Below are 17053 nucleotides of genomic sequence, written 5' to 3' on the forward strand. Positions count from 1 at the left end.
ACCCCATACCATCACGCCGGGTGATACGCCAGTATGGCGATGACGAATACACGCTTCCAATGTGCGTTCACCGCGATGTCGCCAAACACGGATGCGACCATCATGATTCTGTAAACAGAACCTGGATTCATCCGAAAAAATGACGTTTTGCCATTCGCGCACCCAGGTTCGTCGTTGAATTATAGGTGCTAAGGCACACTGCAAGGTTTTTTTAAGAAAATGATTAAGTTCTCATAGTTTCTACATGAAGAGCCTCTTATAACAGCCGTTTGTACAGCCTTTTCTGCCAGTGCGCGAATCGGCGAATAAACAGACCCAGCCCTGACAAGAGAACGTAGCGCCGCATAGAGCCAAGTCCGAAGTGCACACACGTGAATATTAAGCACTGACACTATACCAAAAAATACCTCAAATCATTAATTTTTTTGAATAACTTGGAGTTCATATCGCAGCTGAATTATTGCAGACGTGACTGTTGCACTAGTGACTAGTAGAGGAAAGAAAATCAAGGCAATGTATGATGTTACACTGCACGCGACTTCCATAAACCATGACTTTAATCTGTTGACCTGAAACATTTTATATCAATTCCTGTAGTACAGTTCCTGTGGTAATTTTTAAATACTATCTAGTTTACTAACAATAAAACAGTTCTTTGTTTATTACCTGCAGTCGTTAGTAAACTACGAAGTGTCTATTGTGTTACACCATGCACACCTAATAGAAGAAAACTTAATGCATTAAAGCAATTCATAGCAGTTACTAGTTGCATATAGAAGAAATGGAGGAAGCAATGGTCGTGGCTGTTGTTTGTTCTGCATACTGTTCTGCGTACCAGGCACACTTGATCAAATTCGTAAAACGTGGTGAAGCAAACGAAAATTTGGAGATGTCTGAAGTTTAACAATACTCTTCTGTTGCTAAACTCGAAATGACAAATTATGTTGTTCGACAATTTTCTGAAAAATACTTTACACTGTAGAAAAATTTCCTTATCGAGAAGCTGAATCACACTATTTAACTGTGGGTGAAATCCTAGTTATATTAACAGTCTATTCGTAATGTCCAAAAGACAGGCCACAAACAAAAACAACGAATTATTTTCAGCAACTGGTAAAAAGGCATTTCGAAATTAAAATTGAAATTTATTCTGTTCCATTTTTCAACACTTTGCTGCATTGATAGCAAGATGTTCGCAGCTAAAGTTTTTTTTCTTTAATTTTGGCGGTCATAGAGTGCGAAGCGACTGGGCCTTTCTTCGCTCGAAATACTATAAAGTGCGGTCTGCACACAGATCTTCAACGAAAACCGACTGACAGCCTTTACTCACAGCATTTTAGGGGATGAACAACAAGCTTTATCTTACTTCAGCTTTGAATTTGTTCATTGTATTAGCTATGAATGACATCTCTTCTCATTTTCTTGAAGTGAATTTCGAAATTTTGCGACTTCCGTTTCCGTATAATTTCCTGTATCTGCTTAACAGTCGAAATAGCCTGGAAGTTAGAAATGTTCAAGTGGTTCAAATGGCTCTGAGCACTATGGGACTTAACATCTGAGGTCATCAGTCCCCTAGAACTTAGGACTACTTAAACCTAACTAACCTAAGGACATCACACACATCCATGCCCAAGGCAGGATTCGAACCTACGACCGTAGCGGTCGCGCGGTTCCAGACTGAAGCGCCTAGAACCGCTCGCCCTAAACGGCCGGCAGCAATGTTCATGTTACTTGTAATTCAGTAGACCATCTCTCGTAGATCCAGTAACGGTGATTTGACATTCACGAGCAGTTCTAAACCTTTAGAATAGATTCTTTTTCATACTGCTGAGAGCTTCATTTCGGCGACTATTTTATAATTAATTTAAATCTTTCTTCCATTTATGCACGCAACGTTCAGATTTGAAAAAAGGAAACCGGCTATGCACATTGCTTAACTATAAGCTTTTTCTTCCTCCTTCATTTAACCATAGTACAGCGTATATAAAAAAGAATGACCCAATTTAAAAAAAATCATAACCATTACGTTATTTGAGATATGCGTGTGAACAACGTTTACTGCTGGGAGGAGCAAACCCTCGCCAGTTGGCCATTTCTAGTAAAAGTGGTGTAGGGGCAACAGAAAGCGTTTTGTGATCTACGTTTTGCGCTGTGCGGGTCAGTAATAACTGTTCAGCATGACTTTCGTACTAGGTATGGTGTGGATCCCCTTACGACACAGAACGCTAGACGATGGCATGAACAACTCCGAGAAACAGGTTGTTTGTGTCCAGGCAAATCTCCGGGCCGTTCCCCAGTGTCTGTCACAGCAGTTGAACGCATCCTCCAGAGTTTCAGAAGGGGTCCACAGAAATCCGTTAGCCGTACAGCTCAACAGCACAACATGCACCCGATGACAGTCTGGCGTGTGTTGCGTCGACACATGAAACCACACAAAATTCAGCTACTGCAAAGCTCTTCCTGAAGGTGACAAACAACAATGTGTGGAGTTCTGTAATTTCGTTCTTGGCAAGATGTAGGATGACAGTTTTCTTCCACGCTTGGTGTTTAGTAACTAGGCAACATTCTGTTTAAATATAATATAAGAATATGGAGTACGGAACAAACACATGAAGTTGTACAACATGAGAGACACTATCCAAAATTTAATGTGTTTTGTGCAGTTTCACGGGAAAAGGTTGAGAGGTGGCATGAGCCCCCTCTCATATTTCTATCTTACGATTCTCCTCTCTAATTGCATGCGGTGGAAAGTTGCTATTCCTTCACACGCGGACTTCCCACGCAGCGTCTCTCGTCACCCGGGTGGTCCGGTGACAGGCGGGCTCTGCTGATCTGGAAAGCTTTAAGCCGACGGGTGTGAGGAAGTCGAGTGAATGCTTTGCAGACGCCGACATTGTCAAGAGGCACGCCCGCAGGGCCTGAAGTAGCGGCTGGGCTAGAGGTTCCGTTACTTCGCAGAAACTTAGCGAAAACACTTTCTGGCGGGCTACCAGCGAGGCGTGGGAATGACTTGTGTACCCAGGCAGCTGTGGCGGGAAAATTCCCGCACTTTCTGCAAAACAGTAACTGTGATTGGCTTGCTCAGGGCATAGCTCCGTGACGTAGCAAGATCGGCGCAGAAATTGGCGCCAAGAATCTCCATTGGTGGAATGGTAGCGTTCCGGCAATGGAGTGGAATTTTCCGCCGGTTTTCGAGTTGCTGATTGGAACGTTTAACCACGGCCACTATCGTGGGGGCGGGAATGTTCTGTGTTCGGTTTTGTACGGGTGCTCTTGTAGGTAGTCGGCTCTCGCCTTTCGGTCGAGGACGTCGAAGCAACCAGCCAACAGCTCCGGTACGCCAGATCGTGTCCTGGCAGTCAAGAAGACAGTTTGGTAATGTATGTCCGCAGCACCGGCAGATAGGGATTTTCCTAGGTGATAATCAGAGCTCAGCAGAGCGCGCCTGTTCGTCTTTTTTCTAACCTTGTTCTGTCATGGGTAGCAGCAATTAATGTTGGGTTGGCTATGTGTTTTCTCTAAGATTTGAGTTGGAAGGAATTGGCTGCACATACCACTTCGTCATAATCCTCGCAATCTAATTTAGGGACAACTTCACATTCACAGCGTTTGTTTGAGTATCCAATTTGAGCCAATTTGATGTATTGTAAATGTTCGTGTGTCTTTGTTTATTATTTTGTGTTTAGTCTTAATAAATCATATTGTTATTTTGGACAGAACTTTCATTCTGTTAATCAGTAGAGCAACCCCATCATTCCTCACTATGTTAATGAAACCTTCGTTTATGTAACTTATTTATCAAATTAAATTATTGCAGGTGCCAAACTCTCTTCTACTCCACTGGTAGGGTTGATTAGAGTCAGTTCGCGTATTTTTTTTATCCTTGTGCAACAGCAAAAGTTGGAGTTAGAATAGGGGGGGCTTAGAGCATCATGTACACATGTAGATTCTAGAAGAATTGAGTGTTAAATACACTGCTAGCCCCGGCACCTCGCAAGGTGTATGGTCCATTTTTCCTTGCTGAGAACACTGTAACAGGAAGCACATATCTCGATATGCTTGAGAACTTTCTTTTCCCTCTGATTCGAACGACTTCATTTACCAACAGGATGCGACACCGCCGCACTGCCATCTGGAAGTGCAGGAATTTTTAAATCAAAGGATTACTGAACGCTGGATGGGCCGCACTGGACCAAATGATTCAATCTTATATTGCTGGCCTGCAAGGTCACCGACCCTGACTGTATGTGATTATTTCTTGTGGGGGTTTTTAAAAGACTCTATGTGGCTCTGTTGCCAACAGCAATGAATGAACTGAGATATCGCATACCAGCAGCTGTGGAAGCTGTAACTGAAGACATCCTCGCTGCAGTGTGGGAACAATCTGAATACCGCATTGACATATACCGTGTATCTCATGGGGAGCATATGAAAGGTATAGAAAAAAAATCTTTTTGAGTTCCCCGTTCATCAAATAACAAATTTTTTTTATACGTTTCTGTTTCAGAAATATAGACATGCCAAATCGGATGATTCTTTTTTATACTCCCTGTATATACAGGCTTTTTGCCACTCTAATCTATTACTGTAATGTTTTCTTTTGGGCTACGAAGGTAAGCTATTTTTATTCTGGACGTTAACTAACACAAAAATCATTGTTCGAACCACAGTTTGCGGAATTAGTTCCTGTTTCTTGTAATGATTCCACAATTTCTAACTAAACGTCGACATCATTAGAATGAATGTCCAAGATATTAACTACTAAATAACACACCAGTTGGTCTTCAGGAGAAGTAGGTGGTATCAACTGTATAGTGCGTTCTTATTATTTTATCTCTGCAAGGTTGAAAATATTAACTGGATTCCACTTTATTGTGGAAGTCTGGAACCTGCACAAAGACAGATGCTACTAGCAAGGATATACGAAGAAAACACAAAGAAAATTAATTCAGTTTTATCTCCATTGGCAACACTTAGCGATATAGCAAAGGCAACTACTACTTAATATGGATATTAAATGAGTTGCAAATTCGAGTGAATAGTAACTGTGAGCGCATGTGTCAGAGAAGCTACCAACGGAAACTGAAATTGCCATCGCGTTGTGTCGTGTTATATGTTTACCGAGTCGCCGTCAACCAAGGCTACGAACCTCCCGTGTTGTACATGCGCTGTCTGCTACAGCTGCCGGAGGGGTGTACATATTTCCAGCCGCCTGGGGAGCTGCGAATTTGAGAGTTGTCAACATTAAAAAAAAATGTATATTTGCAGTGTGTCGTAGCACCTAAAATTACATTGTGTATTCTTCATTTATAAAAAATTTCAGGACAGCTTTCGAGATGTCGGACTGGACTGTTCCGTTGTAAGTCACAATGCGAACGAAAATGTGTTTTGCACGACCGTGACAGACGTTCACTGAAGGAGACTGTAATGGAAAATAAAGAGGACGACAGTTGAAAATATCACTGCACACTAAAATGTCGCACACGCGAACCCTGTCAGCACCGAAACAAGAACAGGGGCGCTCCGTATGCATGGAATTGTACGGCGAGCTGGAATTTCAGAACCACACTGAGCCGTGTTGCGACTCGCGTTGGTGCCATTGATAGGCTGGCGTATCGTTTTCTTGTTATGTTTACTGGCGCCACTACGTTGGCTAGCGTTGTCTGTCCACGAGTGACAGCAGCAGCGGTTATCTATACCTAGTTCCGGGGTACTATCTTTGGGAGTACGTCAAGTTTTTCCAGGACGGAGTGTGTTGAGGAGTTCAGTTGGGACAGAGCTACAGTGAGGTCCGGCAGCGCCAGGACATGCCGGGGCTGCTGGCGGCGCGCAGGCACTGCCGGGTCCCGGGTTCGATTCCCGGCGGGGTCAGGGATTTTCACCTGCCTCGAGATGACTGGGTGTTTGTGTTGTCCTCATCATTTCATCATCATCCAGGAAAGTGGCGAAATTGGACTGAGCAAAGGTTGGGAAATTGTACGGGCGCTGATAACCACGCAGTTGAGCGCCCCACAAACCAAACATCATCATCATCATCAGGCACTGCCGGATCGAGGGGCTGTAGTGGTGATGGCCACAACCTCGTGTCTTCTCCCGCACCCAGCACGTTTGACAGGGTGTTTACGTGGACAAGGAAAAAAAAAAGTTCCCGGATTTCTCCCGGAATTCCCGGTTAAAAATACTTTCTCCCCAGTGAAAATACACATTTTTCCCGTGTTAAGGGACAGTGTCCTTTTCCTCGGAACTGTAAAACTTATCAATTTATCGAGATTGCAACTCGATTTTGTAAGCCAGTCGTAGCTCATGTCACGTGATCTCGCTAGCCGATACAGCGGATATTCAAAGCATAGGACACGTCACGTCGTCAACCAATCTCGACGCTGAGATGGAACATCTCCACAATGCACTAATGAAGAACGGATATTCGTCCGCCGAAATAAAACGTGCGTTGAGGCAGCCACGCAGAAATCATACTGGCGTACAGGCTACTGCAAAATCTAAGGTTTTCCTGCCGCTTGTTAAAAATGTAACGGAAAGAATAGGGAGGATCTTGACGAAGCGGAATATTACCGTAATTTACAAGCCTACCAGGAAGATACAGGAATACCGTAAGCCTGCCAAGGACGCTCGCAAATCACTGGAAAAAGCTGGAGTGTATAGGATCCCATGCAGCTTTGGTGATGTTTATGTGGGTACCACTAAAAGAACTGTTTCTAAACGTTTGGAAGAGCATAAGGGAAATTGCAGAAGAGGAGAAACGGGACGATCAGCTGTTGCGGAGAATGCTTTCCAGCCAGGGAACCACAATACTCGTTTCGAGGAGACGCAAGTACTAGCGGCCACGAGCGGATATTGCGAAAGGCTCTACAGGGAGGCAATCGAAATCGCTAAACACTCAAATAATTTCAACCGTAAGGAGGAGGGTGTGAAATTAAACGGCATATGGATGCCGGTGTTAAAGAAGATGTGTACCACCCGTCCACTACTGGGTGATGGCAACGGCGATCGACGGCGACGGACAGCGGCCAATTGCACTGACGTTTTCAAAACACGTGACGTCACGCCGCGGCGTGGGAGCGCGCGGACACGGAATTTAGCGGCAGTAAGTAGCGAGCCAGTGGGTGTGTTGGACCTTCCATTGAGCTACGGACCCCTTGAAGATGTCTCCCGCAGTCGGAGACGAAACGTTGGGAATCGACACAGAATTCATCAACCGACCACGGCATAACAGCCCGGATAATTATAATGGACAACCAATAGCATTATCACTGTTAAGTTGCGCGTACACACAAATAGGAAATGTTAACGGTTTAAATTGATATCCATAGGGCTGCTACAAGGAAAGCAAAGCTTTCACATACAGTATTGGTATCAACGATTAATAAGCTGCAAGAGAAGCTAAACTTTCACGTATAACGTTGATCTTTGCGCGCATTACACTTTAAGATACACCACACGAAAGTGCAAGTAAAATTTTTAATAACGACAAAAATGTCTGATCTGGGCTCGGAATTTTTCTTAATGCTCATCTTCAAAGAGTTGATTTTTAAATGAGAGTCAAACGTTCTGTGATTAAAGAAATTCTTCGCACATAGTTCATCTTGCGAAAAACGAAATTTACTTTGAAAGAAACGCTTTTCAGTCAATCATTCACAATATTTTCCCGTGACCTGTTAGAAAGAGGTTCGTTTCAGAAGTTGCCAGAGAGCGCCAGATAACAGGCGTCACAGCGCTTGCGCAGCTACGATGACGCAAGAAGCCAGCATGTTCGTACGTGTAAAACATTAAAAGATCTTACGTTAAGTCATAAAAGAAACAAGACATCAGAGGATATTCCAAGACCACCGGAACTTCGTGAACTATAATAACATGCATTTTCGGTTTAAAGTGCACATTCGTACGTCCAGATTCCGTTGCAAATTTTCTTGGAGCACCAGTACTGTATCATTTCATTTTTGGTTCTTTATTATGGCACAATGCCATACTTGCAAGAAGACGAAAACATGCTCTTTTGAAATGCAGAGAACACTTGAAACTATCCAATAGTGAGGAATTAAACGTTTCGTTACAAATAAATTGACTGCCTGATCGGAAAAGATTAATAAAAACCACATTTCCTTAGCAAACCGACAAAAATAATTTCATTTTTGTGCAAGGCGATTAATGCTTGGCTGAAATTGCCGCCCGGGACAGATACCCCGGTTCGCTCCCAGTGAATATGGCGGCTTGCACGCGACAGTAACATTTTTCCGAGTAGCATCTTGCTGCTTCTGCTTATACAGCTAACAGCCACACTATTGTAGCCAGAAACGGGAGAAGGTACTACACATGGGTGACTCAACTGCGCATGCGCATGGGCCCGCACGCAACTGCTCACACGAATCTAATGTAAACAGTTGTGACGTCACGCTCATCGGAGGCAATTTGTTGTTATGAAGCATTGCATAGTCTTCCTAAAGCCTTTGGCACTTTTTGCTGCTGACGGATGCTTGTATGAGCACTGTGTTTTGTTGTACATGGCGCATTTCCTTTGCAACAAGTTTTATTTTAGTTTTTTTCTCTCGTTCATGTTTTATTGCTGCAGTATTATTCTGCACTAGCGGGATACAGTAATATCCTTTGTTTGAATATTATTTCTTACCAGTCAAAATAACAAAAATTTAATTGAAAACTAAAACAATAAAATCCCGGAATTCTAAAAAATTCCCGGGTTTTTCCAGGTTTTCTCCCGGGTGAAAAATTCCCGGGTTTTTCCCCGATCTCCCGGTTGTCCCGGGTTGTATACACCCTGTTTGAGTTGAGTGAACATTAACCCAGTAATGAAACCTCCACCATTTTGAGTTCACACCGTTTCTTCGCGCGTTGCTGCTCACAGGGTCGCTGAGACGAAGAGCAACGAGTGGAGTGTTTGCAGTAGGCGAAATTAGTTAGCCGTCCTTCGCTTCTTATTTAATCATTGAATTCCTTGTGTTTATTGGTGAAGTTCAACCAGCGGTATTTTTCTGTCTAGTGGCCACTAACGCGCCAGTTACCTGTGGTTCGGATATTTTGTTTCTTTTGGACTACTTTGGTCGTAGTGTGTCCTTCTGCTTCTGGATGTTTTAAACACCGGATTATGAAGACGCAGTGCTGTCCGTGGGTTCTGCCTTGCCTGGGTTATTCAGTCGTTGTAATGGTTATCAGACGTTAGGTAGATTTTGCAAGAGTGTGGGTCTGCGTAAACTGTCTGTAGTTTGAGCTGCAATCGGGTTAAGTGAATACAACTCTTGGCTGCCTGTCTCATCGGTTATGAGTTGAGCGATCTTCCCAGGCCGACCCTTGGAGAACTGTCTGTGGCCCACTTCTCTCTTGGTTTGATCAGGTTGAGATGATTTAAAAAAATATATATTTAATTTTTGAGTTACTATTATTGCGGCCTCCACCCGACGAATGATTCGAATTTCTTGTCAATAAGGCCTTCAGCCATGAATGCAATTTGTCTTAAGAATTTTTAATTAGATATTGTCTCTTAATAGTGAAATTTTGATGATTGTCTTTTTTAAAAAAAAATTTTAGCAACTCTTGGAGAAATGTAACTGTTCTTAAGAATTTGCTATCCAGGCCTTCAGCCGTCAAATTGTTTTATTACTATTGGGGCGTTCAGCCGACAAATAATTTGAATTTCTGGTCAATAAGGCCTTCAGCCGTGAGCGCAACTTGCTTAACAATTTTTTTTTATTAGACATTGTGTCTTAACAGTCAAATTTGATAACAGTTCCTTATTGTCAACCTAATTTGCTATTGGTTCCAAATAAAGTGCACATCATTTAAATAAAAAAACTGAGCAACCAACGGTAACTCAGTAAGGTCCCGTCCACACCGAATCCTGCCTTTCCCTAAGTACCACGTCTCACACACATCAATGGTGCAAATGGCCATAACAGGAAAACGTGGTGCAGTGGAAGAAAGTCTTTGGTTCAGATGACTCTTTTGTCTCGCTGTTCCCAATTTCTGTCCAGTGAAACATCACGGAGGTTCGGTAATGCTTTGGGTGAACCTACTCTGGTACTCGATGGGCTCCTATGTAACTCTTACATGTCTTATTAGTGCTACGGATTATATTACTACTTTGACTGGTCAGGTGCATGCCATGGTACAGCACACGGAGGTGACAAAAGCCGTTGGATACCTCATAATATAGTGTCGGACCTGTTTTTTCCCGGGGTAATGTAGCAACACAACTTGGGATGGGCTCAAGAATTCGTTGGAAATAGTGTCCAGAAATATGGAACCATAGTTCAAAATGGCTCTGAGCACTATGGAACTTAACATCTGTGGTCATCAGTCCCCTAGAACTTAGAACTACTTAAACCTAACAAACCTAAGGACATCACACACATCCATGCCCGAGGCAGGATTCGAACCTGCGACCGTAGCGGTCACGCGGTTCCAGACTGAAGCGCCAGAACCGCACGGCCACACCGGCCGGCTGGAACCATGGTGCCTCTATAGCCGTCCGTAACTGTGAACTGTTGCCGGTGTAGGATTTTGTGCACTAACTGACCTCTCGCTACGTCTCAAGGCTCTCAGCCACTCTCGAACCCCGCCATCACCTTATGCCAACTGGAATCGGGACTCACCTGACCGCGCCACTGTTTTCGAGTCGTCCACCGTTCAGACGATAGGGTCACGAGTCTAAGAGAGACGCTTCAGGCGAAGCTGTGCTGTTAGCAAAGTCACTCGCATCGGCCGTCTGCTTCCATAGCCAATTATGTACGTAGCACTTTGATTTCTGTGGTTATTTCGCGCAGTGTTGAGTGTATGTTAGCACTGCTGGCCATTGTGTTGTCCGTAGTCAGAGATAATTCCTGAAATTTGGTATTTTCGACACATTCTTGACATTGGGGATCTCAGAATACTGAATTCCCTAAAAATTCCCGAAACGGAATGTCCCATGCGTCTATCCCGCACTACCATTCCGCATGTTAATTATCGTCGTGCGGTCGTAGCCACGTCGGAAATCTTTTCAAAATTGAATGGTTCAAGTGGCTCTGAGCACTATGGCACTTAACATCTGAGGTCATCAGTCCCCTAGACTTACAACTACTTAAACCTAACTGACGAACGTAAGGACATCACACAGATCCATGCCCGAGACAGGATTCGAACCTGCGACTGTAGCAGCAGTACGGCTCCAGACTGAAACGCCTACAACCGCTCGGCCACGACGGCTGGCAAATCTTTTCAATGAATCACCTGCGTACAAATGACAACACCGCCAGTCCGCTCCCCTTTTGTACCTTGTATACTACCGCCACGTGTGTTAATGCATATCGCTGTCATACGACTTTTTTTTTTGTCACCTGTGTGCATCTGTTCCTCAGTGGTGACCCCCTGTACGAATACGACAGGATCCCTATCCACACATAGTTCGGATCGTCGGGGACTGGTTTTGTGAGGGCATTAGGATGAACTGTCGGCTATACCCTGGCCGCCACAGTCACCAGACGTCAATATTGTTGGGCCATTGAGGTCTGCTTTGTAAGAAAGGGTGAGTGATCGCTATACACCTTCATCAACGCTAACCGACCTTGCCACTATTTTGCTGGATGAATGGTATAATACTCAACCTCGTCCGAACAGGCCTCAGAAGGCCCAATGTTACCGACCGGTCGCCGTGTCATCCTCAACCCATAGGCGTCACTGGATGCGGATATGGAGGGGCGTGTGGTGAGCACACCGCTCTCCGGATATAAATTTACGAGTTCGGAGCCGATACTTCGCAATCAAGAGTGCAGCCCGCTTGCCAACAGCGCTCGGTGGACCGGATGGTCACCCATCCAAGTGCTAGTCCAGCCCGACAGCGCTTAACTTCGAAGACCTGACGGGAACCGGTGTTACCACTGCGGCAAGGCTATTGGCATGAATGGAATAATATCGACTATCACTATTCCGAAACGATTGTAAGATGTTTTCAATGCCAGTGGTTTTCCTATATCGTATTAGGTATGTTAATGTGTTGTATTTTGGTGTTTCCATAGTTTTGTCGTTTCCCTGTATAAGATAACGTTTGTAATAAAGAAACCAATGTATCTAATTGCGAAATCAGCAGTGAACATGTTGAGTACGTCTCATAATATAAGTATTTGGGGGTAAACAAGGAAGCGATGTGGAGTTGGGCCATCATGATAAATCAGTTTTAGGGAAAGCAAATGAAGCTTCAACCTTGTTAGAATGGTTCTGGGAAAGTGCATCTCATCTGTAAAGGAAAAGGTGAGCTATTCTATTATTCCGGTGTTTGGAGTCCTCATCAATTACGGCGTGACAACAGACATCTAACGGATTCAGTAACACTCTGCTAGGATCGTAACAGGTCGCTACAGTCCATACGGAAGTGTAACAGAAGTACTGGGGGAAGGTGAATGGGAATCACTGGAAGAAAGATGAAGTTCTCCCGAAATCTTGTTGGGTAATTGTAGTTTAACTGTATTCCAAGGATATTTTGCCACCATTCTTCTGCCAGTATCGTACATCTCGCGAAGGTATAATGAGACTATGATAATAGGGCGTTTGAGGAGCCAAATAGACAGCAATATTTCCCTCGTTCAGTATGCGAAAAGATGTCGCCACATTCCACGTTACACACTAAGTCCCGTTTCCCCGGTTGGACGACTGGGGTTGTAAGGTGTCAGGTAACTCCAACACCTTCCATGAAAACCCTGACATGATAAGCAAATCCAGTAGTATGTCACATAGCTCCGAATAAATCGTGACATTAAATTAACCAAAGTAATACGAGTAACGAGTGAGCAAATGGAATACCACAGACTAACACAAGAATGCCTAAATGCATGTCATACCTTCCCACCGTGAGACAGACGCAGTTCCGAGGGGAGAAACGAGAACAGAAGCCGAGAGCAGAACCGTGTTAAGCGAGAAGGCCCTACGATAAGGGACGCACACCCACGTCGCCAGCTAACCGCTTGGACCACCCCCCAGCCCATGTTAAAAGCAAGAGCCCCCCAGAATAACAGTATAGATCTTACGATAACCCAAAAAGGGCTACCCCAGCCGCAAGTTTTAGCGTGAGACTTTTTCGCGTCTCTGTTACGTCAGAACCACCCCCTAACCCATGTTAAAAGATAGAGACCTCCAGAAGAACAGTATAGATCTTACGATAACACTAAAAGGATCACACCAGCTGCAAGTTTTAGCGTGAGACGTTTTCGCGTCTCTGTTTCGTAGCAAACTTTAAAAACATTGCCCCACCACGAAAAGTATAACGTTTCTCATTGGGTAGACAGAATTTTTTAGGTGGAGCTTAAGGTTAACATTGAGACCCCGATTGGTCAAATGAAGACACAGCCAGATAGTTTTTTAAACCAACTGCGGTAAATTGTAGTAAGGAGAAGTTAGGAGAGAGTTGCTTCCGAGACGGCGAAGTGAGGGGAGCTGTGCTGCCCGCCGCCCCCTTACGAACACCGACAAGGTAATGAACGCATGCGATGCCGCATAACAGCGCATAAAGCTTCACTCAGAACTGCAGAAGTCTTATCTGTTACATCCCCTTTTTGCGTAATACTAGTGTCGATCGTCAATTAAAGCTCATGGTGCTCACATTTTCCACTTTAAGTCAAAATCTGAAATGCAATGATTTTTCTGTTATATAGTTATTGAGAAGCCACATCAGCCACTGTAATTTACGACAAGTTAAATAAGTAATTAAAGATAATTGAGGCTCACTGTAAACCATTTTGATAGTTTTCTCTTTTGTGAAACTTAATTTAAACCTAGATTATAGATGTGATATGGCATAGGTCATCCTTCGATCCATTGTAGAACTTGGAAACCCATTCAAGGAATATTCGTTCACATTTTTGTTGAACACAGTTGGTTTTTACCATCCTGTATTAAAACATTTCCTTTTATCAATAGTGCAATTTATAAACAATGTTTTGTGAGTAGAATAAAATTTCCAATGTTAAACTTAACTGCTTTTTCGACGTTATTTTACCAGCTAACTAAAAATAGGAAAGCCTTGAACCCCTTCCACTAAATTTAGTTAGTATTAAGATTCTTTTACAGTGAGTGCAGTGGAGCTGATGCTGAAATCATTATGTATTTGGTTATATCATCGCTAGTCTCACTGAACTCTTCTGAACTCTACATGTCGTGTGTGGTCTGACGTCTCCTTACCAGCAACAGGTCCCAGGTTCAAACTAGTCAATTCCCTAAAAAACACGCTCAGAGCGTCGTTGCGCGAAAGTGGTAGGGAGACACGATATAGAACAAACAGACACCACGCAGAATGTTAGAGGGTATGTTAAGGACACGCAAATTGTCCAGTTTGAAGACTTGCACCAGGCCATTGAGCCGCACGAAAATAATAATTGGTTTAAAGTGTTCTGTGGGATATCTACCTTACTCTGATGCTCATACCCAGCACTCCAGAAACCACGTTCACGAGTTACGAGGCGATTTCTGAGAAAGTGTATCTGAAAAGCATTCAGAGCGGGTAAAAGATTGTCGACATGTAATGTCAAAGACGGTCTAATAGGTATTTAAAGGAAATTATGAAGGCTCTCTAACCTGAGATCGGACCAGCCTATTACAATTTCTGCCTAAAAGCGAACGAAAATCGTAGCGTGTCGAGCGAGCATAGCAGCGAATGACAGAAACTGCCAAAGAGGCCCGCAGGACCACCGTGATCTCGAAGAAGATAGAGAAGGACCTCCTTTTGAGTATGGAAGGACTGCTGTAAGGTCCAGGAATCGCTCATTAGAGGTATGTACAAAAAAGGAACAAAAAATTTAATCCAAACCTTTAAAGTCGTTTTTCTCGATCCGATATTTTTCAGATTGGCGGGAAACATAATCTGAGAACGTTACATACGATTTTGATCGGAATATGATGCCGCCATTGTAAATAAAATTCCTTATCAGCGTACGTAGACTTTAGCGATATGTTCAGAAGTTTATTTTCGGTGCACGCTTTTGTCTCGATTTTGAGCCAAAATGAAACCGACACTTTTTTCAACATGTCACGCGTCACGTCTTTTGAGACGAGCCGGCCGGGGTGTCCGAGCCATTCTAGGCGCTACAGTCCGGAACCACGCGACGGTAACGGTCGCAGGTTCGAATCCTGCCTCGGGCATGGATGTGTGTGACGTCCTTAGGTTGGTTACGTTTAAGTAATTCTAAGTTCTAGGGAACTGATGGCCTCAGCAGTTAAGTCCCACAGTGCTCAGAGCCATTTGAACCATTTTTTTAGACGAGTCTCGTTTCAGCCTACAGCATAACGATCGCCGTACCTGGTTGTGGACTCTACTGGGGGAACGAACGTTTCCAGATGGCATTCGTCATCCTCATATGGGCCCATCACCTTATAACAAAAACACAGCAGACATGTTCACAGTATCGTCTGCCACAAGATGTCCACGGGAACGCACAATGTTGCTATGTTGCTACGTGCGTCTGCTGCGTGCCTCCCCCCCCCCCCCCCCCCCTCCTCACGCTGCCCCACCAATTCATGTAACCATATAACCATGTAGCCAGCTTGTTTGCGTCGCGTCTTGTGAACGTTGTTCCAATTGATTTCTTCTCCATCAGTCGTGAGCTGTATTGCTTGTTGTACAATAAACAGTACTTAATAATATGGAAGTGGGTAGATATAAACATTAGGATGCCAACTTATTTTCTGCCGGCCGTAGTGGCCGTGCGGTTCTAGGCGCTACAGTCTGGAGCCGAGCAGGTTCGAATCCTGCCTCGGGCATGGCTGTGTGTGATGTCCTTAGGTTAGTTAGGTTTAATTAGTTCTAAGTTCTAGGCGACTGATGACCTCAGAAGTTAAGTCGCATAGTGCTCAGAGCCATTTTTTGAACTAATTTTCTTTTATTGATCGATCCAACTGCAAAATTAGTAAACCGATTTCTAGGCCAGTCTATCACATCATTCATATAATATCGCACAAATATGTTTACCAAGGCAACTTCAACAATTAATTCCATCTTTGCGCGGAGTTACACTTCACACAATAGTTCGCATGTTGCCACCCCGAAAACTGATCATAAGACTGCCTTGGATTAACACGACATCGCACAAGTACCTCATGCGAGGCGATAATCCAACAAGTTGTTCCGCCTTTTTATGAAATCAGATTTTATAAATAGATTCACGTAATACCTCCTCGGAAACCGATCGTAGACTACTAGTGAACTGTCTTAGCAATCCTTTCGCCTGCCCTCTCAGGATGCATTGTGATTGGTCCATCCATTCCATCAATAAGCGCTCACAGTAACTACAATTTGTAATTGACATTTCCCGATGAACTGAGTGATACTGAAATTATTATTAACAAGTTCTCAGTGCAAGTAACGCCATCAGCACGGTTGGAGCTGTATATTAATATTTTAATTGCAAATTCAGATAATAAAACATTAGCTGCTTGGCTCCCAGCATTGTAAGTGAATTCTCATTATCTGTTGGTCGCCCGGCCGTTCTCAAGCTGTGTGACACTCTGGCACATCGAGTCTGCCTTGTGATCCTACTACTCGCTAACCTCCCGTAATTATATCTTCCTATAGTATGTATTAAAACAAGTAATAAACGTGGGCAGGGATGTGCATAAACGCCATAACCTATTAGATGACATGGATAGCCACTGGGTACGCTACACTATCACTTCCGTTTCGCATAGCCGGTAATTTGAAAAGCAGGCAGCATGTTTTGACGTGTTGTGGCCAGTGGGTGTGCCCTAGGTCCGAGGTCTCCGAAATGTTATCTTTCAACAAGATAACAGCATGTTGCCCTGTTGTTCTGACCTACATTGATACACAGGGTATTTGACTTCTGACCTGGCCATAAGGTTCACCAGATATGATAACCATTGAAAACATGTTGTCATGAACTACATAGTAGCAACTACTGTCGATGAGGTCTGATATAGTTGTGAACCGGCGTAGATGGATGCTCCTGCATTTCTCACCATGTTCAGAATGACTCCATGCCCAAGTTTAAACCCCCAATGCAAACAGAGGGGTGTGTGTTAATAGTTTAACGTGTCTACCTGTGTATCT

General features: G+C 43.8%; 1 pseudogene; it reads right to left on the reverse strand.

Annotated features, from left to right (window-relative positions):
- Positions 1 to 11783: 11783 nt before the first annotated feature.
- LOC126096079 (5S ribosomal RNA) lies at positions 11784 to 11901 on the reverse strand (annotated as a pseudogene).
- Positions 11902 to 17053: the final 5152 nt, after the last annotated feature.

The sequence above is a fragment of the Schistocerca cancellata genome, chromosome 8, assembly GCF_023864275.1.
Source record: "Schistocerca cancellata isolate TAMUIC-IGC-003103 chromosome 8, iqSchCanc2.1, whole genome shotgun sequence".
Classification (NCBI taxonomy): Eukaryota; Metazoa; Arthropoda; class Insecta; order Orthoptera; family Acrididae; genus Schistocerca; species Schistocerca cancellata.